The sequence below is a fragment of the Anser brachyrhynchus genome (genome assembly GCF_964034855.1).
Source record: "Anser brachyrhynchus genome assembly, chromosome: 13".
In the NCBI taxonomy this organism is placed as follows: Eukaryota; Metazoa; Chordata; class Aves; order Anseriformes; family Anatidae; genus Anser; species Anser brachyrhynchus.
Genome location: NC_137708.1, coordinates 1142547 through 1166917, shown reverse-complemented (window position 1 = coordinate 1166917; position 24371 = coordinate 1142547). Strand labels below are relative to the sequence as shown.

The following is a 24371-nucleotide window of genomic DNA, read 5'->3' as shown; positions in this document are numbered from 1 at the left end:
TCCTATCGCCCGGTGCAGGCAGCTCCCCGCTGCAGGCAGCCTGCAGTGCGGGCACCGCTGCCTGGCCCTGCTCCCGCTGCCCCAGCCTTTACAGACATTATTCATATTTTTTTATTGTTTTCCTGTGCTGTCCTAGCAGTGGCAGCATGCAGTGGCTGTTCAATGGTCAATAATTCAAAAAAATAAATAAAATAAAAAAATATAGATCATTCATTGTCAAGACAACACCAATGAGACAATATTTAGTTTTTATGCATGAGACAAGATGATAATATTTAGTTTTTATATACCAGAAAACTAAAAATAAGCGGTTTTCATACAGGACCCCGTAGCACCCTCCTGCCAGCCCTCTCGCGCGCTCAGCCTGAGCTGCTGCATGTCTGTGAGCTCGGGGCAGCGGGTGCAGCCCCCACCGAGAGACAGAGCATGTGCATGGGAGCAGGAGGGCCCCTGCAGCAGGGCTAAGCACGAGTAAAAAAAATAGATATTTATGGAAAGTTGTGGCAGCACTTAGTGAGTTGCAGTATTTCACAATAGGTTATGAAATGTAACAAATATATGCACATACACACACACTCCAATGCTTAAACCCCTGGGGGAAGTGTGTGCCTTGGTGTGCCAGGGCTGCAGCCCTGGCTGGGGTGTCGCAGGCTACCCCGAGGCGCGAGGACCCGCAGGGGACACGCAGCAGAACCACCGAAAGCTTCAGCAGGTAATGGCCTCCTCTGTTTTCCAGCTCACAACTAAATAGTCTTGTCTTGTTAGCACTGTCCTGGTAATGAAAAACCAATACTGTCCTTGTTTCGTGCATTGCTGCTCTCCAACCTCGGGCGCCGTGCCGTGCCTGCCACCTCTGCTGAGCATTTCTGCGCGCAGCCCGCGGGTAAGGGCAGCGCAGGCAGGGGCAGGGGCAGGGGCAGGGGCAGGGGGCTCCCGAGCCTGCCGGGGGGCTCGGCACCTCCCGGTGGGTCTGCGGGGACCTGCTCCTGGCTGGAGGGCAGAAATGACAAATGCACACTTCTCCAGCCGGTGTGCTGCCTTCAACTGGTGGGTTTTTAAGGTTCAAAGGCTGTTTCTTTTCTCCTCTGCTGCTTAAAATAACAGGGTCAATGTATACACACTCCTCATAATAATGATAATGGGGGCTGCTGGAGAAATGCAGCCTCCAGATGAACTCAAGACACAGACAATCAACTGGAACTCAGGGGTAATTTCGGTTTCTGATCAATCTAAAATCATTTTGACCCAAGGTATAATTTAAAATGTTCCTACCTCGGTTATTATAGCCCCAGGGCACTGTTGGTTGTTTTCGCTCACTCGCCTGCTTGTTCTCTCTCTCTCTGCTTATAAGATCCAAGGAACAGTTTAATGAAAAATGAGTGTGTGGCTGGAGGGGTCAATGGTTAGTCATTCTGGATCCTTTAAAAAAAATCGGGTAGGATTTAGTCGTGTTCTTTAAACAGGGGTTTTCACACTGGAGCAGACTTGCAGAAAGAGAAAAGTGTTTATTCACCAGGCAGCTCTCCTGGCCTTCTTCATCGCTTCTTGTGTCCCAGTTTTCTCTCTGTCACCCCACAGCATCGTGCCCTTGGCCCTGAGGAGGGATCTCCTGGAGGTGCCCACGGTCACTGGCCTGACACCGCCGGTGGCAGCGGAGGTGGCAGCTCCGAGCCACCCCCCTCCAAGCCCAGAGACCGCTGGATTTCCAGGGAATGCACCAAAAATAAAATCCGGCTGAGTGCGGATAAGAGCCAGCCAGGGTGGGACCCCCTCCCCCAGAGCTTCCAGGCATTCCCGCAGGGACAGCAGCCCCCTTTTGGGCCCGGGAGGGATGTTTTGAAGTTGTGGTTTCTCTGCGCCTTGTCCTCTTTCAGCAGCAACAGGGTGAAATCTTTTCTGAGAAATAATCAAACCCCTGGGGCTGTGCCAGAGGACCAGCTGCTCCTCCTGTCCCCCTCCTGCCCCCGCCGGCCCAGACTTTGCGGGGCTGCCTCCCTCCTGACGGAAGGCGCAGCTCGGTGGGAAACGCCAAGGCAAGGTAACGAGGATGTGGCTAACGAGGGAGCCAATAAAGTGAATCAGCACAAAGCGCGCCGGCGGGCTGGAGCTGGGGCGCAGCGGATGCTCGGTGGAGGCACGGAGGGTTTAAGGATGTCAGAGCGAGCGGTTGGCAGGATAATTATTGCAGGCAGAAAACAAAAGAGAGTGACAATTTTCCTGTGGATGGATTCAGCCCTCATGCTTCTTAATTCCCATTGAACAAAGAGCTATAATTGTTCTCAATAGCGAGGAGGGGAAGAACCTAATTTCCAATGTGAGTCAGAGAAGCTTTCAAGCAGAGGGTGGGTGGAAACTATTTATAAAGGACCATTAGGGAAAATCTGATTTCGACGCACAGTAAACAGAACACAGAAAAAAAAAAAAAACTATTTATATTTGAGTCTGGAAAGCATGTCCCATGCCGCACAATGTAACGGCGTCCACGATGCAGCCCCTGAATGCTAACACTGAGGGTTCGCCCCTCGGCGCTGCTGAAGGTTGTGGTGTATTTCTGTCCTTCACAGAGCTGGCAGAACAATGCCTTCCTCCCAGGCATGCATTTCAAACAGCAAACAAACAAAACGTGAATTTGCTCTGTCCTTTCTGTGTTGCCTTCAGAGAGAAAAAAAAAAAAAAAAAAAAAAAAAAGAACAATTGGTTTTGTTTGGCCAAAATTTGCAGAAAGCAAACACCCAAGTGAAGTGCCAAAGTAACTGCAGGACTTGTGCTCCCAGTTCACTCCACATTTGTTTGCACAGATAAACCTGCATCCTTCTGCAGTCAGATTTCATGCAATACCCGCCATTCTCTATTCCCAGCATAGACACACACACACAAACCCCTCTAAAAATAGACTGAAGAAGAGTTAGAATCCAGCCATTGGCTCGTGAGGGCATAGGGTTGTAATTCAGAAGGCTTTCCTTGGAATTAACTGATTCCTGGGGGTCACAGACCTGGATCACGGTGTGCTGGGAGCCCTCTGCTCCTTCAGGGACACCTCCAGCTGACGGCCAGGTGCCACAGTGGCCGCCTAGCACCCTGGAGACACTAGGGCAGGGTGGTGGGATGTGTGATATATAACTCCAGATATTCTCTCCTAGTGTAACATGTGTCTTCCAGCCAGCGGGAAGCACTTCAGACCCGGGATATTTCTCCATGAAGTCACCCTGCTGAGCCTGGCTAATCCTGCATGCACATTTCTGGGCTGGAAGGGAAAGCCGTCACTGCGTAACGTGCTACCAGGAACCGGGATGTGGGCAGCAAAAGTCCTGCTGTCCCAGGTGAGTAAAGCAGCCTCCCTGCTCTCGGTGCCTCAGAGCAGGAATGGGCTTTGTGGGCCCAAACCAAGGCTGAGCAAAGTCGGGAAGGGCTTGGCCAGGATAGCAGGGACACAAAATGAACCGAATGATAATCTACTGATTAGTCCTGGCTAAGCACAATCTGCTAGATATCAACTTAACAGCTATCTGGCACGTTTCCTCTGCTGCTTTCAGAGCACTTAACCAACAGCTTTAGTGGATTTATTCCTGTTTTATGGGTCGGCCGATGGAAACCAGCGAGCAGAAGTGACCACAGCTCTCCTGCGAGCCTGTCTCCGTGCCAGCAGCCCTTTCTGCCCGCCGCCCTGCCCTCGGTTCTGCCTCTCCCCGTGCTGGTGCTGATGACTGGATGACACGGGCCCCGTCTGCGGAGCAAACCGCAGCTGATGGGATGTCTGCCTCCCCGCCGGCTGGTGCTCCCCCGGCCCGGGCCATGAAAGAGAGAGCTGTTCCCCGCGCGATGTACTTTGTGTGCGTGCAGACCTGATTTATATCTCTTCCAACAAGCTGTTCGTTGCTATCATGAGCCAACAGGACCCATAGGGTGTTACAAGACATATTACATGCAGCCAAGAGCTTTAATCCCCCTGGGGGAGTGATTACAAACAACTACACACGTCCCAGAGTTGCTTAATCACTGTTAAGAAATTTCTTTATAATCTGAGTAAATTACTTTAATTACTTGCAACTACCAATTAGCGTTTGAATGCTTCCACTGAGAAGTTTGCAGGCATTAATCTGCTCCCTTGGAATGTTAAATCACCGGCTGGAAGATGGCTTTCGTCTCGGCAGCAGGCAGCAGGCTGCCGGTCGGAGCGGAGCAGCCAGCCCCTACCCGGCAGGCCCCTCTGCGTTATTTATTTAGTGGCTGGGAAGGGGAGCGCAGCCCTGCCCGAGCCGCAGCAGCTGCAGGAATTTGCCAGGTCGCCTGTGCTGGGAGCAGGAGGCGCCGCGTGGCCCGCGCTGCCCGCGGGGCTGTGCTGGGCAGCACGGAGCTCGCTGCCCGCACGCAGCCCTGGCTCTGACTTAGAGCAACCCTCAGACCTGGAGAAGTCAGCATCTCGGTCTGAGCTTGCTTGTCTGACCGCTTTCTCAACTTCACTGCTATGGAACAGATTCAAACCACTTTTTTTCTTTGATATTTAGTCCCGGGGTGGCCGCGCTCGTCCTCTTTCTCCCTGCTCATTGCTAGGAGCGTGCTGGTGTGAGGAGCGTGGGCAGGAAACTAAAACGCCCTCCGTGGCACTCCAGAGGCACGGCTGAGGAGCAGCTGCCGCGGCAGCGGGGGGCAGGCGGCCTGGCGTCGGCTGAGCGCCGGACCAAGGCTCCCAGGGTCAGGATGCTCCCCGAGCTGCGGGGAGGAGAGGTCGAGGCAAGGGGAGGCTGCAGCCCTGCGGCAGCTGGGGAAGGGCGTCGAGAAGCAAGACGTCACGTTGGGAAAGGCTCCTGCACGGTCAGAGGGCTGAGCGGCAGGAGGGAGGATGGCACAGACTCTGTTTGCCTTCACCTTCTCATGGGCTGTGCTCTCCTCTGGAAGATGTCGATGAGATCAGGTTCTCCTCACAATGTGAAGCCCACTGAGTCAAACATGTCAGCTCTACAGAGCATCGGAGACCTTGATAACTGCATAAAGGCAGTTTCTGTAATTTATGTTAAGAAAGAAAGAAAGAAAGAAAGAAAGAAAGAAAGAAAGAAAGAAAGAAAGAAAGAAAGAAAGAAAGAAAGAAAGAAAGAAAGAAAGAAAGAAAGAAAGAAAGAAAGAAAGAAAGAAAGAAAGAAAGAAGAAAGAAGAAAGAAAGAAAGAAAAGATCACAATGTCTGTGACACTGGTACGCACCAGCCCTGCTACCAAGGTGAAGTTTTGGCTTCCCCCGTTTGAAATGGCACACCCGACACTGACAGGAAATATTTAAGTCCACTGGAGCTGACAAAGACTGATTTCCTGCAGTCCTGAGTTCTGTCATCATTTTTTTGGGATTGGCCAATAGCTTCCCAAATTGCTGGGGAAAGGAACAGGGTGGGAGGCCATAGATGATATCAAGGCAGACAGCGTGATTGCCTAAGCCCTCTTTTCATGGGAACCCACACTAAAAGTGGAGTTCAGTGCCTAGGGAAGGGGACTAGGAGTCAAAACTGTTTTTTTCTGCTTCCATTTAGCATGACTCATGGTATGTTTTGAGGACAGCTTTCTCGTTTGTGCATTTCAGTTTCCCCATATATACACTAGCCATGTCATCTCCCCATTTTATGAACCACTTTAAGTGCTGGTTCTGGAAGTGGCACCACCAAAGCTACAGGCTTTGTCCACTTGTGTGGCCCATGCCAAGTGCTCCCGTTCTGCAGAGACCAGCTTCTCTTTCAGAAGATGCTTTTCCTCCCCCCGCCCCCACGCAGAGACATGCATACACATACGTCCCAAATGTATGCATTTCGTAGGTGATAAATAAGCGCTGCCAGCCCTGAGTAGGGAGGGCTGTTTTGCTTGTTTGGATTTAAATAAGACTTTGCAGGAGTGATCCATCTGCAAGAGCTTCATGCAAATTCCTTTCTGAGACAGTCCCCAGGCTGAATCACCGATCCCCTGGGCATTTACTGCAGGGGCTCCATCCTGCCCCTGGGACCGGCCGCACTGCCTGGCCAGCCCCGCTCCGGCCGGGTCCTGTGGGCGCTGCTGGCACCCCTGCAATCCTTCCCGTGGCTTCCCCCTCCTGCCCTGTCGGAGGCGTGTGGAAAACGTCTTGTGGTTGACCAGACGGGGATTTTCGTACACAGCTCGTAAGGTCAGGAGGGTTCTTCCCATGCCCTGAAGGACACGAGCTCTTGCAGGAGGTTTTCCGTTCAACTCCAAACCCTACTCGTCCATCATCTGTGTCCGCGGGCACCTTGCTCAGCTCCCCGAAGGCATTTCTCACCCAAGTGCCGAGTCTGCGCCCTGGGCACTGCTGAGGACCTCCGGATGCACCACGCCGTGTCACCGGCAAGTCAGCGAGCACAGGGCTCTGCATGCTCAGGTACCTTGGGCTGGGTGCTCGCATGTGCCTTTGCAGGGTAGCAGTGGCAGTCCGTGACCAGGAGCACAGCTGCGTGCTGTGTTGTGAAACACCGCCAGGCATTACAGGAAAGTTCAGGTCGCCAGACGGATCCATGTCACTGCAACCAGGGAAGCTCATGGTCAAACTGGAGGAGGCAGCGCCTGATCTTACAGCACACAGCAATGGCAAACTAGCTTCAGTGCTTGGAGCCTTCTTTGTTGCGTCTCTAAGAATGAATATTTTGGATTTTTTGATGATTTTTTTTCCTTTTTCTTGGAGAGAGACAACTATTTGTTTTTTGACATTGAGGAGGGAGCAGCAGTGGCTAGCAGCACGTCAGCCTGACAAGCAGTGTGATCCTCGCTGGAGGATCTGCATGCCAGGCCCCTCAGTTCCTCTTTATGACTCTCAAACCCGTATCACTCAGAGAATGATATTCTTACTTCTTCAAATACACCCCTCAGGGCAGATGTCACCTTCGTATCAGCGTGTGAAGCTGGGGGTGCAGGCACGGAGGCTCACCCACGGCATGCTGCTGTCTCTGACACACCTACACACACACGGAGCTAAATTTACCCCTCGCATATTCCTGAGAAAGACTGAAAGGTCTCAGATGCTATCAAATATAATTCCCCTGCGTGCCCAGGCAGCACACGCACACGTGCACACTTACGCATAACACAGACTTGTGCACTTCTAGACGAACATTTGTGTCGGGGGGGCAGGTCCAAGCCCCCTGCCTGCCCCTGGAAAACTTTCTGCCAGGGGAAAGCATGAATTAGAGGATCTGGGAAGAGCAGGAGCGTGGCCAAGTCCAGGGCCAGGTCTGGAGCTGGCGCCAGGAAGCCCTCTGTGGCCGTCCTCCCTGCGAGCCGGGGCTGCTCAGGCAGGAGCTGGGCTGGGCTGCCCGGTGGCTCGGACTTCAGAGCCCTCGCCCAGGCTGTGTTTATCCGTTGTGATACTTTCACATGAGAAACAAATAAAGGCTGATGATATCTCCTGCAAGAAAAAACCAAGGTTACTCCCCTGACCTGATTAATGCAAATAAACTGAATGGAGTCCTGTCGCCCGGGGCTTGCAAATTTAATATCTGTTAAACTGATTCATTTCATGCTGTTTTAGCCTCTCGCCCTGTGACTGCAATTACCTCTGATGGTCTCTCCAGGCTCCCGGTGCCTGCTCCCCCCAAGCCTCACGTGAAGCACTTTGGGTTGGGTTGGGTTGGGTTGGGTTGCTGTTTGGATTTTTTTCTACTTGTGGTTTAATTTCCTTTGAGTTTATTAATTATGGCTGGGGGCGGGGGGCAGGCAAGTTTAGATAATGCTTCCTCTTTGCACAGAGTGGTACTTCAGCCCTGCGATTCCCCAGTTGTTGGCAGCCCCAGGATGGGCTGGAGGTAGTGGGGCCAGCTGGGGTGGTGGGAGAAGGATGGGGATGGGGATGGGGATGGGGATGGGGATGGGGATGGGGATGGGGATGGGGATGGGGATGGGGATGGGGACCCCTTCCTTCCCTGTCCTGCCTGGGAGCTCATCTCCTCTGCATCACTCTCATGGGTTTGCCCTGAATTTCCTGGCTGGCTTCACCTACACAAAGCAACTGCTCGGCAGGAGGCTCAGCAAACGTCTCAAACCATTTGGTCAGAACAGGGGCCTGGGCGCGTGGTGCTGCTCTCATGTGAGATGCTCTGAACCCAGGACCCAGTGCTACCAGCAGTACCCCGCACAAGGCGAGGATCACGCTTTATTCCAACCCCAACCCCAACAAGTAGGATCTGCTTTTATATCTTAGTTGAGCAGCAAAAGCCTGGTGAGAGTAGCAGGTTGGTTTGTTCGGTGGAGGCAGGATTTCTTCCCCCAGCAGCTCTTCAGGAGCTCTAAGCCCGCGGGTGAATCCCCAGCCTGGCAGCACTTCTGGCAGCGCAGGGGAGCGGAGGACCGGGGCCGCGTGCGGGTGCATGAGGGTTAAAAGTGGAAGGGAGCAAGCGTGAAAGCGAGCGCGGTGTGAGCATGAAAGATAAATGAGGCTGAGGACGTCAGTCGGGTTTCACTTCACTTTTCATCTAACTCACCAGTGAGGGAGCACTCAGTGAGATTAAAAGGGAGCCCCCTCAGGCGGGCGGGGGGCCGGGTGCATTCACAGCCCGCCGGCAGCGCACCGCCGCGGGGTGTCACCTCGGCAAGGACTGCGCCGCACGAGGTGCTCCGAGGACCAAGGGCACTGCAGGGCTGGGCCTGCCCAAGCTCTCAATGCCCTGTGTGCCCATTCCCGTGGGACAGGGCGGCAGGAGGTCCTGCCTGGCCCCCCAGCCCAGCGTGGAGCCCCACGGCTCTGCGCACAGCTGGCTGCCGCAGCCCCGGTGTGGGCACAGAAAGGTGATATCGGTGCTCGGCATCCCTGGAGTTTTTCTGAGACGTGTCGCTCCCCGGGAGATGAAAGATGGCCAGATAGCTCCACTTCTCTCTTTCCACCCCTAGGAAGCATTTAGGCTGTGAAAATACAGATAAAAGCTGAAATACCAAGTGCGCTCTCTCAGGGCTGGCAAGCCGGAATGCGAAGCAAATGAACTGATTTACCTCCTTAAACAAGTAAGAACAACTTCATTGCCAAGCCACTGCCATAGCAGCCTCGTTGGGGATGCTGGTGCTGAGCAGCACCATATTTCCCCAGGCCTTCTGCTGTCTCTTTGCTGCCTGCTGCAGGGCCGGGCAGGCTGCTCCCTGTGCCCCGTGTCCCCAGCACCTTGCGTCCAGTGGAGCTGAGCCGGGCACCGCTGCAGGAGGGCATCCACAGCCCCCTGCGTGTGCCCAACCTGTGCCGAGGGTAAGCAGGGCTCCCACCCGCCCCGCTGCCAGCCTGCCTTTCAGCGGTGCAAAACGCATTTTAAAGAGAAGAAAAGCGCACCCGTGAATGGCCCTTTATAATTCATGAGCGGGGCTCCCAACGACAGCTTGCACCCTCTCTGTTTGCTTACATCTTACTTTAAGTCTAGAGCTGTCAAGGGAAGTGAGAAGAGAAGGATGCTGACTTCCCGAGCGTGCACACGCACACACACGTGCATGCTCACACACCCCGTCGCACACCCTTCGGTTTATTTTGCAGTCCTTGTTTAGTTTCAGACACTGGAGCTGCCAATCTCGCTGTGTTTTTAGTGCCTCTGTGCTGAGTCTGTCATGATGCCTTAATGGCTGTATCACCTTGTGAGGCTCTCAGACATCCTTAGCTCCTTTCATCAGCTGTGGGAAACCTGCCAGCCTCTGACAGGTTCTTCCAAACAAATCACAGAGCGATTTCAAGCGGGAGATGTGACCGGCGATCTGGCGAGCGGCCAGGCGCTGGGGCACGCACATCCAGCGGCGCTGGGCACTGAGCACCCCCAGGACATGCAGCAGCCTCCTGCGGCCTCCCCCCGGGGCCGGGCTGCATTTGCCAGGGGCCGTGGTCCCGGAGCCCCAGCTCCATGGTCCCGGAGCCCCGTCTGCTGTGGGCTCAGGAGCTGTGGTGAGCCCGCTGGAGTGCTTCTGGAAACAGCGACGGACACGGTATTTCATCATTTTGGGGCCCAGACTGTCTCTCCTGCACCAACAAGGGAACTGTTTGTGTGGTTCAAAGACTTATTCATTCTGTTGTGCTTTTTTTTTTTTTTTTTTTTTTTTTCCAAACCACCCACTTCAAGTTTTGGGTGAAGGTTCAATTTCATTTTTCTTATTCCCAGCTCATTTGCCCATCCCTAAAACAAACATATTAGAGCAAGCACAGGGGGAGAGGGTATATTAATCAAACCAGAGGGTAGGTGAACTTAATGCAAACAGAGAATGACAATGCACGGAGTATTTGCATAATCCAGTGAGAAAGCTTTCTTCCTGAAAAAGCCAAAGCTACTGGCATAGAGAAGTATGGGTCTGAACAGGAACTCTGGTCCTGAGCAATTGCAGACTTTGGGGGTAATAAATCAGGGATCTGGGTAAAAAATGTAGTGGTTCCAGCATGCTTTCCAAAGTTTGCATTTTGTTTGCTTTGATAGAGGGCCCTATCCTGCCTGCTTTGAAGTTAATGGCCAAGCTCCCTTTGATTGCAGCAGAAACAAGCCCGGGCCTGAAGAACAGGTGCTCGAGTCGGAGTCGCAGCGGAGACCAGGCTCATCAGCAATCAGCGCTGGTTTTATGCAAATGCTGCCAAATGAGGAGAATTGTCTTGCCAGCTGATACAACCAGAACAAAGCCCCAAGCACCAGCAGAGGGTAACGTATGCAATTTCAGGGCTAAGAAGTCCAGGGAGAGATTTAATAGCAGTTGGCATTTTACAAAGGAAATAGCTATTCCTGCACAGGGATGATTAGAGGTATATATTAAAGCGCGGTTTTTTAGGAGCGCGCTGGCTGGCACTCCCCACTTCTGGGTGACCTTGGTCAAGTTGTTTCACCTTGCTCCTGCTTGGTTTTCTGCTGAGCTCCTTCCTCAGCGGGATAATTCTCCCTGCTTCACAGATGGGAAGTGGCTGCATTTGTTGATATTTGTGGGCAGTTTGACTTTCCCTAAGACAATATATTAGAGGAAGGGGAGGCAAATAGAGGTCCAAACGGGATCCTGGCCTGGCAGCGGATGCAGGACATGTAAGGCTGTGTCCACCTGTGCCAGTTGCTGCTGGGGTGAGGAGGATGCAGAAAATGTCAAGGAGGAAGCAGCAGGAGTCACGCACAATTGGTGCTGAAGGATTTGGGTCTGTTTAGTCTGGGGAGGTCTGAGACAACGGTCTTTAAATACATAAAATGAGTCTGAAGAAGAGAGGGAGTAGATTGTCCTATCCGTCAGGGACCTGTAAATAATGGACTTGGGTGACAGCAAGGGAAAGTCAGGTTAGACACTGGAAAAAGCCTTGTAACGGGGGTGCTAGCACAGCCCAGGGAGGACAGGTCTGCACCCGGGGATGAGCCAGGAGGAGGGAATCAGACGGCATTAAACCACGCTGGGCCTGCAGCTCCGCAGCCACCGGGGCTGTGTCCCGGGGACGGCGCAGGGCAGCGGAGGAGCTCCGCTGGCATGCGATGGATGGATGGAGCCAAACCCGAGCCCGGCTCCCAGCACTGCCCCTGTTTTCTGCGTGCGGACCGAAGGCAGGGCTCACGCGGGAGCCGCGGCACATGCCTGAGCACAGGGCTGGAGGCAGCTGCCCGTCCGGCCCACAGTAAGGCACAAGTGGGTAATACCATATGTTTCCTTCCCCTGTAATTTTATGGCTGAAGGTATTTGTTCAGACCGGTTGTTCACTAACCATCTGTCCCCTGCACAAATACAGCTGATTCTTGTTATAACTCTCTGATGGCGAATGCCCTTCTCCGGCGCGGCAGGAGCGCGCTCAGGTTAACTGCGTCCCAGCCATTTCGGAAAATGCTTCTCGTTTTAAGAGCCGGGGCTGTCACGCGTGCACATGAACGGCAGCCGATGTCTGTGCTGATTACAGTGGGAGGATATTTAAAGCCCATTCTGCAAATCAGTGCCTTGGATACTAATATAAGTAACTTAAAAAAAAAAAAAAAAAAAAAACAGAAAGAAAGGAAAGCGAGGAGATAAAAACCCCGTCATTTACATTTCTAAGGAATATGAAATTGTGCTTTTGAAAAAAAGCAATTTGTAAACTTTAGATAGCAGCAAATTCCTTGTTTTTTGGATACAATACCAGCTTTGCATATGCACTGAAAGAAAGAGGGAGAGAAAATAACCCTGAAGCATCCTGCCCACTGCATTAGCTTTTAAAATAAAACCCATTTATATATAAATGTTGGCTTTTTTCCCAGTCTCTGTAGAAAAGCTTTTCTATATTAAATGCTACAATGAATTAAATTAACCATAATGATTTCTTTGTGAATGGAAACCCTTTTTCCTGTGTGACATGTTTTTGATCATTTTTTTTTCCCGGTTACAACAAGCCGTACTCCTATCAAGCCGAGGATTTTGTTTGTTCTGCTATTTGCACAATGCAATACAATTATTATTTGCACTTTTTGTTCTTAAGAAAAATAAATCACAGCTCCTCGGCAGGCCGTCTCCGCGCAGAGCCCTTTGCCAGAGCCACTCTGGCCGGTCGGTGGCGGGGCCGGGACAGGTCCCTCAGCCCCAGGATTCAGAAGCTGAGAAGGAGCCGCCTGAGGGAGGGGGAGATCACCGCCTTCTTGTTCCCCCTCTGCACCCCAACAGCAGAAACCGTTCACCTGCAGCTCCCGGCCGCTTCTTCCCCCCTGTTCTCCTTGCAGGCCCTCGGCACAGCTCCAGCTTCTATTTCTGCTGTGACGCTGTGCTGCCCTGCGGCACGGGGCTGTGCTCCCCCCGTCCCTCACCACCCCTGCTCGTGGGGCACCCCACAGCCGTGTGCCTGTGCTGGGCAGGCAGGGGGGGCCGGCACGTCGCTGGGACGGGAAATTAGGTCACGGTTCTGGTTGGAGTGTGCTGGACGGCGTCCCATTTATTCAGGACTTCTCCTAACAAGTGACTGGCTTGTATGTTCCCCCCACCTCATTTGGCTGTCTTTTTTTATTAGTACTTTTAATCATTTCTCCTTTCACCCACCTCTTTTTCCTCGAAAAACGAGGGGCGGGGGGCAGGCCCAGGGAAAGCTGGAGAAGTCTCCCTGTGCTCGGCCAAGGCTGATACGGGAAAGCTTGGCCATCCCACGGGCTGCTCTGTTGCAATCATCTGAGCAGGGCAAAGGGCTTCAAAAGTCAGTTCAGAGCAGCAAAAGAAAGGAAAGTCCCCTTCCGTGTCCATCTGCCCATTCATCCCAGTCAAAGCCATCTCGTGCCCCCTCTGGCAGATCCGTGGAGTTAGCACGAAGCCAGCCAGTGATCTGCAGTTTCCCTTGCTGGATCTTAGCTGCGGTGTCCAGAGCCCCAAACCCCAACCAGCAAAGCCTGGAAGATGTTAGGATCATGGCCCATCTGGGGGCTGCTGGGCTCCACCACCCCGTGCCTGGGGGGAGCAGCAGGCAGCACAGGCACGGCATCTCCCCGCTCTAACCAGGTGCTCCTGCAAAACCGCCCCCTTTTGCAGCCTGTGCACGGTCTGCATCCAGCTCGGGTCAGAAACAATTTCAGCTCAGCAAGGATCACTGGAAGGATTCGTTTTCCCTGACACCCAGCCCTGATTTACTTGTGCTGGATTTGGTCCCACCACCCCGCCCCAAGCCCCTTGAGCAACCCCTCTCCTCTCCCGCTGTGTCCTCGGATGTTCTCGGGCAGCGACAGAGCCCCGTCCCCTGAGCCGCCCTCCACCCAGCCACAGGGGCTGGCCTGACAAATAAAGCAAAAATCAGCCAAAGCTGGAGGCATTTCCAATTGTTTGCTTTGTGATCTGGCACCCAGTGTGGAAGTGTCTCTTACTTGGGAAGGGCAGAAGGATTTGGGTGCAGAGGTGCTGCCGTCCCCCCGCGTGCTGCTTGTGCGCCGCTGCTCCGCTGAAACACCGAGCTCGAACAAATGATATGTCACTGCGAAATCCGGGTTTCCTAGGTAATATTTTATCTCTCATCTGAGTGATCAGCATAATGAATGTTTTTGTTCTTGCATAAATGGCACCTGAAAGAAACCCCATTTAGCAGAGAATTACCAAATTCAGAGAAAATGCCTGACACTGAGAATCCCCTCAGGACTTTCCCTGCGGATGGGATTGGCCAACGTTCCTGGAAGGACAGACTTTCCAGCTCGTGCTGGAGTAATAAGGTAATTGTGGAATGAGTAAGAAACGGTTGCATCAGTTCCCTGGGGAAGCTGTGCATAGATGGGAATATTTTGGTCTGGGGTCAGCGTTTCTGCTGCCATTCACAAAATCAGCGTGAACGTGCAGAGGTGGGTACGGATCCTCCCTCAGAGGGGGGAAGAGGAGGGAAATAGATTCTCCTGGATTTCAAATACATTTAAGGGAGGGATAGATCTGACACGAGCTGCAGGTCCTTAAAATTATTTCTCACCTCACTGCCAGAAGCGAAAACCCAGGCAGGGGCTTGCTGGCCGTGGTTCCCAGGGCAGGGCCAGACCGTCCTGGTGCTGTGCCTGCGGGGGACCCGGGCAGGGCTCACCGCACCTCTGCCCCCCTGCCCACCTGGTGGAGCCGCGTGGGGAGCGAGCAGACGTGCACCAGCCACTGCGTGGTTACAGCGAGGGTGGTCACCCTTCCGTGGACAAAAGCAGGCCAAATTTGCCATGAGAAATAAATAAAAAGTAAATAAAGAAAAATAAATAATTAAATAAAGCTCTCTCGCACTCACTGGAGCTTGGGAAATGCTTTGCAGGGAGACAGGCAGGCAGGGGAAACATCTTGCCACGGCAAACAGGGTTGCATCACCAGGCTGGAGGGGGAAGGCAGACCGTGCCCACGTGTCCTGGGGCTGGCCCTGGGCCTGGGGAGCTTGGAGGACCAAACACGCCCTGCTTCACACACACTTGTCACTCCGGCCACCACTGACCTGGACTTTCCATGAACCCAGCCGCAGCGTGCAACGTTACAGGACATTTCTGCAGCTCCCCCAAACCTACTCGTGCCCTGAGCTAAGGCAGAAGTAGGTCCCTGCCTAAATTCAGCAGCAGGGCTGCGAAAAAAGCAGTGAGATTATGGCTATTTGCTATGAGACTGCGGCACTGCACTGTCCTCAGAGCTTTAATTTAGATGATTTAGGGTCCTTTTATTTAGGTTTAGCCCATTTACAATTGTAAAGAGGCTGTGAACCAAGTCGCTGGTCTTTGAACGTATCGACAGAGCTGATCAATTGCCTACTTCGAGGGGCATGATGTGGTTAGGCAGGAAAAAAAACATCTTTTTTCCATCCTAATTAGGTGCTCCATTCGGCTCTGCAGGCACACGTGTTTCCAGCGGCAGGGGTGACATTTCCAGCTCACCAGGGCGACGCCGAGGGAAGCAGAGCACACTGAGAGCTGGGGGCGGGCACGGGACCTGAACACAGCCCCATTGCTGTCGCATCCCACACGGGTAAATGCAGCACCCCGTTAAGCTGGGTGCTCACACCAGCAAACCCCAGCCCACGTTTCACCTGGCTGCAGCCGCACGAAGCAGCACGAGGCCGGGCAGTGCTGCCAACAAGGGGGCTCCGCGCCCCGCACAGCCCCAGCCATGCCTGCCCTGCTGCGGGGGGCTGCTGGGGATGGGGACGGGGAGATGAAAGCACAGGGAAGGGGCTGGGAGCTCCCGTGTGCGCTGGGACCTGACCTGGAAAGCGGCAGGAAGGAATTGGTGCATCAGCAAACAGCCAAAAATAATCACGCACCCGAGGAACGCCTGAGCAGCGAGAATGCAAAGCGCTTCACATGCGAAGACTGGAGGCAAAAATACCCACATTAGCAAATCAGGGCCATTATTCTCCCCCTCTCCCTCCCCCCAGCCTGTCTTCACATCGCCTTTAATTAATTCGGCTGCTGTTAGAAGCGGGCCACGGAGACCCCCTGGCCTGCCAGGCTGTGTGAGCAGCCCGCAGGCAGCAGCAGGTGGCAGAGGTGTGGTGTGGGCACCTCGGGGCAGCTTTCGGCTGCTCCAGCCACCGCTGCCAGGGTCACGGTGCGGACCCGGCACTTTTGGCACCTTTGGTGCTGTCAGCCTGGGAGCCAGACACACACCTGGGAGAGTTTCATCCGTTCCTCCTTCTGATCAGTCTTAAATATGAAATGTTGATCTGAGCTGAGTGCTAACAGCCTTCCCACTGCTAGTCAGGAGCAACCAGAGTCCTGCTCCCAGCTGGACAGATTTCAGGGATCTGTCTTCATCTGCTCTGCAATCCCACCGCCCAGAGCTCCCAGTGTTTTACCATTGGAGAAAACAAAACCTTTAGCAGTGAGTGGTCCTCCAGACACCCCCACACTCTGGGGATCAGAACTCACATGCCAGTGAGAGCCCCTAGATTGCAGCCTGGGCAGAGGCAGGCAGAAGAGGAGGTGGTTTTGTAGGGCTGGGATCAGATGTTGCACAGGCTTTGGGATTTAGAAATTTTCAGAAATATTTTCCAGGCCTCCAGGTGTGATCCTGCAGCCACCGATATCGGTGAGAGCTTTCGCTGGGCAGCCAGGGCCTGAGAAGAAGACCTCAGTCCATACACTTACTGCAGCATGGCAGGCTCTGTGACGGAGCCCGGTCACCCAAGTGCACAAAGGAACTGGCTTGCAGAGCAACCAGGCAGCACGGCAACGAAGAGCGCACACTTCTGCCCACGCTACGTGGCAGGGAGACTGCTAATCCCTTCCAGCTCCAGCCCTGGGACAGCTGAGAGACCCAATTCCAACCGGGGCAGGTTAACCCGGGGAAGGTGCTGTCCTGAGGACACGGGTGTCTGAGCACCCCAGGAGCTGCCTGCTCACGGACCGAGTTTCCGGCATCCTCCTCCTCTGGGACCCAGCTACTTCAGTGCTGTGTTCCACAAATCGAGGGACACGATGGGAGCTGGCGGCTCTGCTGGCTTCAGCCACCCCTCAGGAAGCTGTCCTCGCAGGTAAAACTCGGTGGCTGTGACCAAGCGTGGCACAGCTAGGAAAGTTAACGATGGGAAGTGTTGGAGTCAGCAGAGGTTCTCGGTGCTATCTGTCTTGTCCTGAAAGCTCCCCGGCGATTATTCTGCCTTCACACAATAACAGGAGCTTTCTGTTAAGCAGTACCAAATGCACCAGGTTCTCGCAGGCTCGCTGCTGCTGCTGTCAGCCCGGCTTCTGGCAGCCGCGTGGGGAGACCCGTGGGGTCGAGGCGAGGAGCACCATCATCTCCTGACTGCGAGCCAGCAGCGAGATACGCTGAAAGGTAGCGCACAAGAAGCTGCTGGTGTTGTTGTTCTTGGTTTCCTCTGTGTTTTTTTTTCTTCTTACCATCTTCCAGATGCTGCAGAATCCCCAGATGCAGCCACAACAAAGTTCTTGCATTTTTAACTTTAAAAAACATAATTGGGTAACTGAGAATAATGACTAAACAATGCAATAAATCATGTCTACACCTGGCTTGGAAATGGGGGGAGGGCAGTTCAGGGAGAAGTGCTTCTTCCCTCATTAAGGAACAGAGCTGAAACACGGACACAAAATGCTCCCAGAGTCAGCAAATCTGTTCCAGGCTCCGCCAGGCAGCCCCTCATGTCTCTGTGCACCCGCCCCGGGGGGCCACAGCCACCGGCCCTGGGGCCAGAGCCTCCGGAGCTGTTCCTCAGGCTGGGGCACAACGGCAAACATGAAGTGAAATGTCACTGCTTTAGTAGCTGAAGACATTTTTATGTCCCGGCAATAATTTTTGACTGCGCAGTGCCACTCACCTTCTCTGCTGTATAAACATTGCAAATAACAATTGCCACGCTGCCGCGCTTAAAATGGGGCAATTATCTAGGACAGGAAACTGCGATAACTGCGCACAAGTTGTTAATGTTCATTTTATTTGCTCATTTATACGGCTAGCAAGACCTGCAAACCTGCCTCCAGCGCAGAAATCCCTGCCAGCCACTGTGGGGCCGGTGGAGGCGGTCGTGCCGGGGCCGTGCCAGGGCTGGGGCTGCTCTCCCCAAGGACAGCAAGACTTGGGCTCTGGCTGAAGCTACTAGTGAGCATTTCGTATATCTCGGTGCTTCCTCCTCCTGCCCAGCTTGCCCTGATGCTGCAGATCAGCAGGTGTTGCTCTCCCCTTTACGGAGCCCCATATGACTGCACAGACCTGAGCAGAGTGAGTCGGCGTGGAGCTTGTTGGAGGTGCCTGGGACTCTGCCCCCGCTTTGTGCGGGACTAAAAGGGATGCCCGCAGCCATCCTGGTGGCTCAGGGAGCCCCGGGAGCACTGTGACTTGCAGGGCAGCAGCAGCACACTATAGCAGCATCACACGGGGCTGTCAGAGCCTCCAGCAGCTCCTTTTGGCCACCCCGGCCCCGTGCCTGGCGCAGAGGCTGAGGATGCTCCCGGTGGGCATCGCACGCGGGGCAGGTCGTTCGCTTGGCACCAGGCTGCAGCACCAATCCTGCCCAAGGTGAGTAACTGGGAAGGTGCAGGGGATGCTGATTCTTTTACCTCTGCCCTTGTTGTGCTTCCCCCATTTTGGTCAGGGTTTGGGAAGATAGCTTACACCGTTCTTCTGTGCGGGACAGCCCCTGCACACCTCTCCAAAGAGACATCAGCGCACCCAGGCTCAGGGCTGTGCCTGCTCCCATGTGCTAGTGATGTGCTCTTCCCAGCACGTACGTTTATCTGCTAGTTCAAGGCGAGATGCTTATCTGTTTGAGCCTCTTCAAGCTGATAGATGCTCTTATCTCTGCTGCTCTCTGAGTGCTGCACAGGCTGGGAAGTTTGTAGCAAAAACGCTAGGAAAAAGTTGTGGGTTTGGAAGCCTGAGGTTGCTCTCTGGGTCTTTCTCTCCCGTTTGTCACTGCTCAAACTCCCCTGGGCAGCCCTGAGCCCCCACAGAACTCCTGGCCATTGCTGTGCTGGGCATGGGAGCAGATCCCTTCCTCCCGCAGCCTCTTCCCACCCCAGAGCACACAGAGCCACCTCCACACCACGGCAGGGCGGTGGCAGGCAGGCACAGCAAGGCCCTAAGGCCATCGGCACAGCCAGGCCCATTAGGAACTGCACTGAAAGCTCCAAGTTTGACTGATGGTTGCATAAAGGCCCCGTCACCCACCTTTGCAATTAAACGTTTCATTCTCTGGCTGCTCTGATCCTCCTGGCTCATCCTAAGCTCTCCGACTTGTGCGGCTTTGTCTCCTGACCTTCCCCGTCCTGGTGCAAGGAGCAGCGGGTGCTGGGCAGGCCGAGCGCCCGCGGGCAGTTCCTGAAAGTGGCAAAGAAAACATAAACATAATTGAAAAAAATAATTGAAACTTAGAACAGCGTTGATGAGAGACTTTTCTCCTTGGCCTGCCATTAATCGCCAGGAAATAAATACCTTTACGGCCTCTGTAATTACAGCCTAAATACAACGGAGAGACATTTTCTATCATTAAACGTCTCCTTAACGATCTCAGCTTCCACCTGCTTCCCTCTGAGCACCGCTTTCCCAGACTTTGCCCACCCCGCAGCCTCAGAACCGCTTTCCAAGGCACAGGGGTCACCCTAACCTCAGACAAGGGGAAACTTTCCAGGTTCCTCCGCAGAGCCTTGCCCCGTTGACTCAGCCTCGCGCCACTGTGCAGCCCCAAAGCAGGCTCCGTGTCGGGGCAGGCCGCAGCCCCGCTCTGCCCAGTGGGACCAGTACAACCAGTCGGCCTCTGCCAGCTGCTGGAGCCGGGAACGTGCCCCGTGTTTGGGCAGGTGTTGCAAGACGACCGCTCCTCCTAGGGCAGCAAGAGGTGGGACTGGAGTCTGAGACACGGATCCCGAGCCCCAGGTAGGGATTTCAGGGCTGGGCAGGAAGCGTCTGTGCCGTGTGCCCCGAACATCGCGCCTCGGCTCCCGCAGCCGTGGTGAGAGCCAGAGCTAATCCGACATGTCCTGAAGTGGCTTGAGACCCTTCGGCAACAGAGCCCTCGGAGAGCAAAGCGTTGCTGCATCCATTGTATTTATAAGCTTGTTAGTTGATTAACCACACTCGAATGCTGGCAGACCGACGGTTTCGCTGAGTGGCTTCAATAAGAGCCTGGAACAATAAGATACACACAGACAAAGGTTTTAATGGATAATTAATTGTTCCAGCGTGTAAAGTTTCTGTGTAAAGATCCCAGTGAATCAGAGTTTCCGATTTCCACCCCCTCGTCCAAAGTGACGGAACAGAAACAGAGAAAGCCCGGCCCCGATGGGAAATGCTTGAGCAGGGGCAGAGGTGGAGGAAGATGAGTTCTGAAGGCATGGAGCTGGGCACGAGGACCTCCCGGTTACTTTTTCTGTGCTGGGAGCGGAGGAGCACCTTTTCCAATGCTTATCTCCCCTGAGTCCTTCCCCCCAGCTGGTTTGCCCTTCTCAACGAGCTTCTCCAACCATTAAAAACCAGTGGCAAAGCAAGCAGATCGGTGCCTGCCCCACAGCAGCAGCGGAGGCTCTAATTCCCGCCTGGCAATGGGCTCCTCGCAGAAGCTAGGAGCTGATATCACGGCATCGTCTGAGCTGTCTGGAAGCAGCGCTGGGAATGTAATTGACCCCATAAGCCCATTTGGTGTGGGGTGTCTTGGTGTGAGCCACTGCCGCTCTGTAATCACCTCTTAATCCAGAAGCAGGCTCAGGGCATCCTGCACGCTCGGAGAAGGTGCTTCTTCAGGAAGATTAACAAAGAAAGCTGAGAGAAAGCGAAGGGACAGTCAGGGCTGTCCATCCCTGCAGGTGGCATTGTGAAGTGCCCAAGGGGCGGCCACCTCTCCATCCCCCCGAGCTGCTGCTGGCCACCAGCACAGACCAGGCCCAGGAGCATGCCCTGCCCGCAAGCCCCTGGGGCCAGCAGGCAGCGTGCCTCCCAGGCGGCTCGGGGAGCCAGAGGCTGCCTGAAACCACCACAAACCGCGCTCACGAGCCTCGAACCCGCCGGCATGCGTCACGCACGTCATGCTCACGCCCAGCCGTGTGTCCCCGGAGCCCCGGCCGCCAAAATGCAGGGCCCGTGTCTGCCCCCTTCCATCCGTGTCTGCCCCGTCCATCCCCGTCTGCCTGAGGTGCACTTTGACGCCTCGCAGCCGTGCACAACGCCCCGAGCAGCACGGCACGGGCACACCGCCCCGAGCGGCCGCTGCGAGTGCACATGCTCGCACATACATTAGCGGCAGCCACATGCTAAGCACACACGCATGCATATTAATCACTTTGTTCTGTCTGTCTCCCTCGCTCCCTTTTCTAAGCTGTGCTTAAAGCCAGAGAGATTAGCTGATCACAGCCAAATGCATGCTACAAAGCAGACTTCAATGGAGTCCGAGTATAATGGCAGATTACATTAGAGAGAACAGACAGACGTGTCCTTGTCATCCCAGGTTAATATGACTATAGATTAATGCTGTAGCTGTTGATTGTTATGGAAATCCCTCCATTTAGCTCGTTCCTAAGCATTGACAGTTCTAGCCTTGAATTCGGAGCAGGGGTGGAACTTGTTAATGGATTTCATTTTCCTGCAGGAAGCCAAAGCATTTAAAGGGAGAGGGAGTGCAAATTTGCTGACTTTCTGGAAGTGTTCCAGTGTGCATTGAGTCACTGTGGACATTTAATCCCTTGTTCAGATGCAAAGCAATGCAAAGAGCCACGTTGGTCTTGCCTGTCTAGGAAAAAGGAGGAATTGAGGTTTGGGGAAGTGAGCGTCTATGGGTTGTCTCCTCTTAAAGCCTCTCCTGACCCAGGACCAAGTGTCTCGGGCACATCCCTGCACCCTACGGGCAGACACGCACGTCGCTGCACCTGCAGCAGGGATGTTCCTGCTAGGCCTGGTTGATTGATACCAGCTTGGGACTGTGGCTGCTGCTACCCCTCTGCTTTGTTGTCAACTTGTAGTTACTGTGTTTGTTTGCTTGCTTTCCCCTCGCCGGGTGGGAACACTCCAAATCCCAGCAGTGTGGCTCAGCCGCGATGCTTTTTCCCTTTATCACGTTCCTCTTTCATCACTTTGTCGCTGTACCCCTGAGCAACGGGAACATTTCCAGCAGCCCCTGCACAAACCCACCATTTCTCCATAGATCCCCGCCCCGATGAATTATTTAGGTTTCAAGCAGAGAGCCGAGTGGCAGCAGAAGCTGCGGGATGAAGGCTCTTCCACGGGCACGCAGGGAGCAGAGGGATCGCCGGGCAGAGCCACCCTGAGTGACGGTTTGCTCTAGTGCGATTTCTGCTGTGTTTAATAGCAGGGTCCCCTCCCTGCTCCCACTCTCCAGCAGAGATCATTAGTCCTTCCTTGCACGACCATCTGAGGAGCAGAAAGCTGCTCTTTGGCTCCCTCAGCATCTTTTACTGCCTGCTGGGGAAGCTCAGGGATATTTCGTGACCATCCAAAAGGTCGCCCGTACCTGCGGGAAGTGACGAGATCCCACCGTGTCCCTTCCCGGTCCTGCGCTTCTCAGCAGCAAAACGACCCAAATCACAACAAAGCCCCAGGAGGTGCCACGGGGTTTTATGGTGCTCACGGTCAGGCTGGGACATGTCCATACAGCTGGGGGGCTGCAGCAGCCGGGGGAGGTGGCTGGGAGCCCCCAGCAGCAATGACAAATAACCGGGTACCTCCCCTTTCTGAACCACTCCGTCTTTTGGGGGAGCCTGATGTAAAACTGAGTTTGCAGAAGCAAGGACCGTGTTTTACAGTAATTTTACACCTGCCCAGCATATGGGACACCTGGACTCGATGGGAGCATTGCAGCACTACTGCAGCTCATGCAGCGCACAGTACCAATGCTAATGAACTGCCCCGTCCCTAATTGGCCCCGGTCCTGGGGGTGTCACGTACTCACTGCCCCCGGGGGCTGTCAGGAGGGCTCCTCCATCACTGCTCCTCTGCTGTGGGGATGCCCGGGGTGTCCCACACCGGCTTCAGGTGGAGGAATAAGCAGCAGGAAGGGACCAGAGCCCCAGGAACAAAGCTGCCCTCTTGTCATGCAAATGTCTCTGGTGGTGCCGGAAGGCGAGGGAGGGAAACATGGGGGCTCCGCGATCCGATAGAGATGCTGCATTGTTTCTAATTAATTAGCATGTTTGTCAAAGCTTTCCACGAGGCGTCAGCAGCTTTCTAAGGGCATTTTGCCAAAGAGCATTTAAATGGAAATCCCCCTGAGACGCAGCGTACTCCTCGCGGGGTCTCACTGGAAGGGGGATTCTTCCCAGGGGAAAGCAGCCCCCAGCTCCTGCCCCATGTGTGGGCACTTTCAGACCTCGGACCCAGGGACTGCGGGGCGAGCGTCGTGGGCAGCCCTCTGCTGCACACCGATGGTGTGGTGCCATCCTCAGAGGGGTCGTCCTGGGGCGGCCGCGCTGGGTGCTCGGCGTCGGGTTAAGACAGCTCCGCAGTCTGGCTCTGCCCTTGCCACTTTCTTCCCCGACCGCGCGGCAATTCAAACGTTCCTTTCCCAAAAAGATTATAACGCTCCAAGCCAAAGGTCTCGGTGACGTGCCTGGAGCCAAATTGCTGGATCTGACTTGAGCACACACATTTCCCTGTACAGAGGAAGTTGCAATTGTGCTGCTTTCACCAAGGACATGGAATTTCACATCGGCTTATTGCGCGGGCATGCATTTGTAAGATTTTCATGGCCCTGTGATTTATGCTGGGGCCTGAGTTATAACTCACATTTCTGTTTAAAAGCTAAACACTCTAATAGTGGTGGCTATTACTGTCATCACGTACCAGCCGCACTTCTGAGATTCAATCTAGCCAAAGCTGGCCTACGTGATATTATCTGTGTGTTTGTCTGCCTGATGGAGCTGCCTTTATTTCTTCTCTTTCATATATTGCTGTCTCAAGGACTGTTTTCCAAGCAACAATTCATGTCTCCTTCAGTCATCAGTGAAAACAATCAAGCTCAATTTTATTTTTGGCAGAAATCAAATGCTAAATGAGATCATGGAATCATAAACAAGAAAGACGTAGACAAATTGGAGGGAATTTGGAGAATGGCATAGATGATGAAGCGGCAGGAGGGACCGGCTGATGGGGAAAGATTAAAAGCGGTAAATACTTAAAGGTAGGCTCAGAAAAGACTAACAGGGGATGTAATATCTCTCTAGGAATATCCGAAGGGTGCAAACACCGAAGAGGAAGAAACATTGTTCAGAACGGACCCACACCAGGGCAGCTCAGGATGAAGGTGATGCAACCTGACGGAGGGGAACGCGGGCTGAGCACCAGCATAGATTTCTTCTCTCTGCTGATAGGCAGTGCCATGGACTTTCCAAAGGAAAGCAGGAGAAACATTTGCTCGAGTGCTCTGAGCCTGCCGAGAAGCACATCCCTTAAATAAATAATTGGCAGTGGAACATTTTCAGCTTTATGCTATCTTTCCTGGTAACTCGTCTAGATGAATGAATAATCCATGATGGATAGCTTACTCACAGAATGTTGCCGCTGACATTGCTCAC

At 53.9% G+C, this 24371-nt stretch overlaps 2 long non-coding RNA genes across 4 annotated transcripts in view; one reads left to right on the top strand and one right to left on the bottom strand.

Moving 5' to 3' along the window:
• The first annotated feature begins 595 nt into the window (after window positions 1-595).
• Window positions 596-7478, top strand: LOC308176903. Of its 3 annotated transcripts, XR_013938723.1 has the most exons (4): window positions 601-712; window positions 1875-2038; window positions 3160-3320; window positions 3534-7478. It is a non-coding gene; the product is annotated as an uncharacterized lncRNA (long non-coding RNA). The 3 variants fall into 3 exon arrangements; XR_013938721.1 differs by lacking the exon at window positions 1875-2038 and having other exon boundaries at window positions 596-712; XR_013938722.1 differs by lacking the exon at window positions 1875-2038 and having other exon boundaries at window positions 597-712; window positions 3141-3320.
• Window positions 7479-15002: 7524 nt separating this feature from the next.
• The window catches only part of LOC308176904, a 35504-nt gene continuing 26135 nt past the window's right edge, over window positions 15003-24371 (bottom strand). Inside the window, exons 3-4 of the long non-coding RNA XR_013938724.1 lie at window positions 19460-19977; window positions 15003-19173 (exon numbers count right to left, since the gene is read on the bottom strand). This is a non-coding gene — a long non-coding RNA (uncharacterized lncRNA). The remainder of the gene's footprint in view (window positions 19174-19459; window positions 19978-24371) is intronic.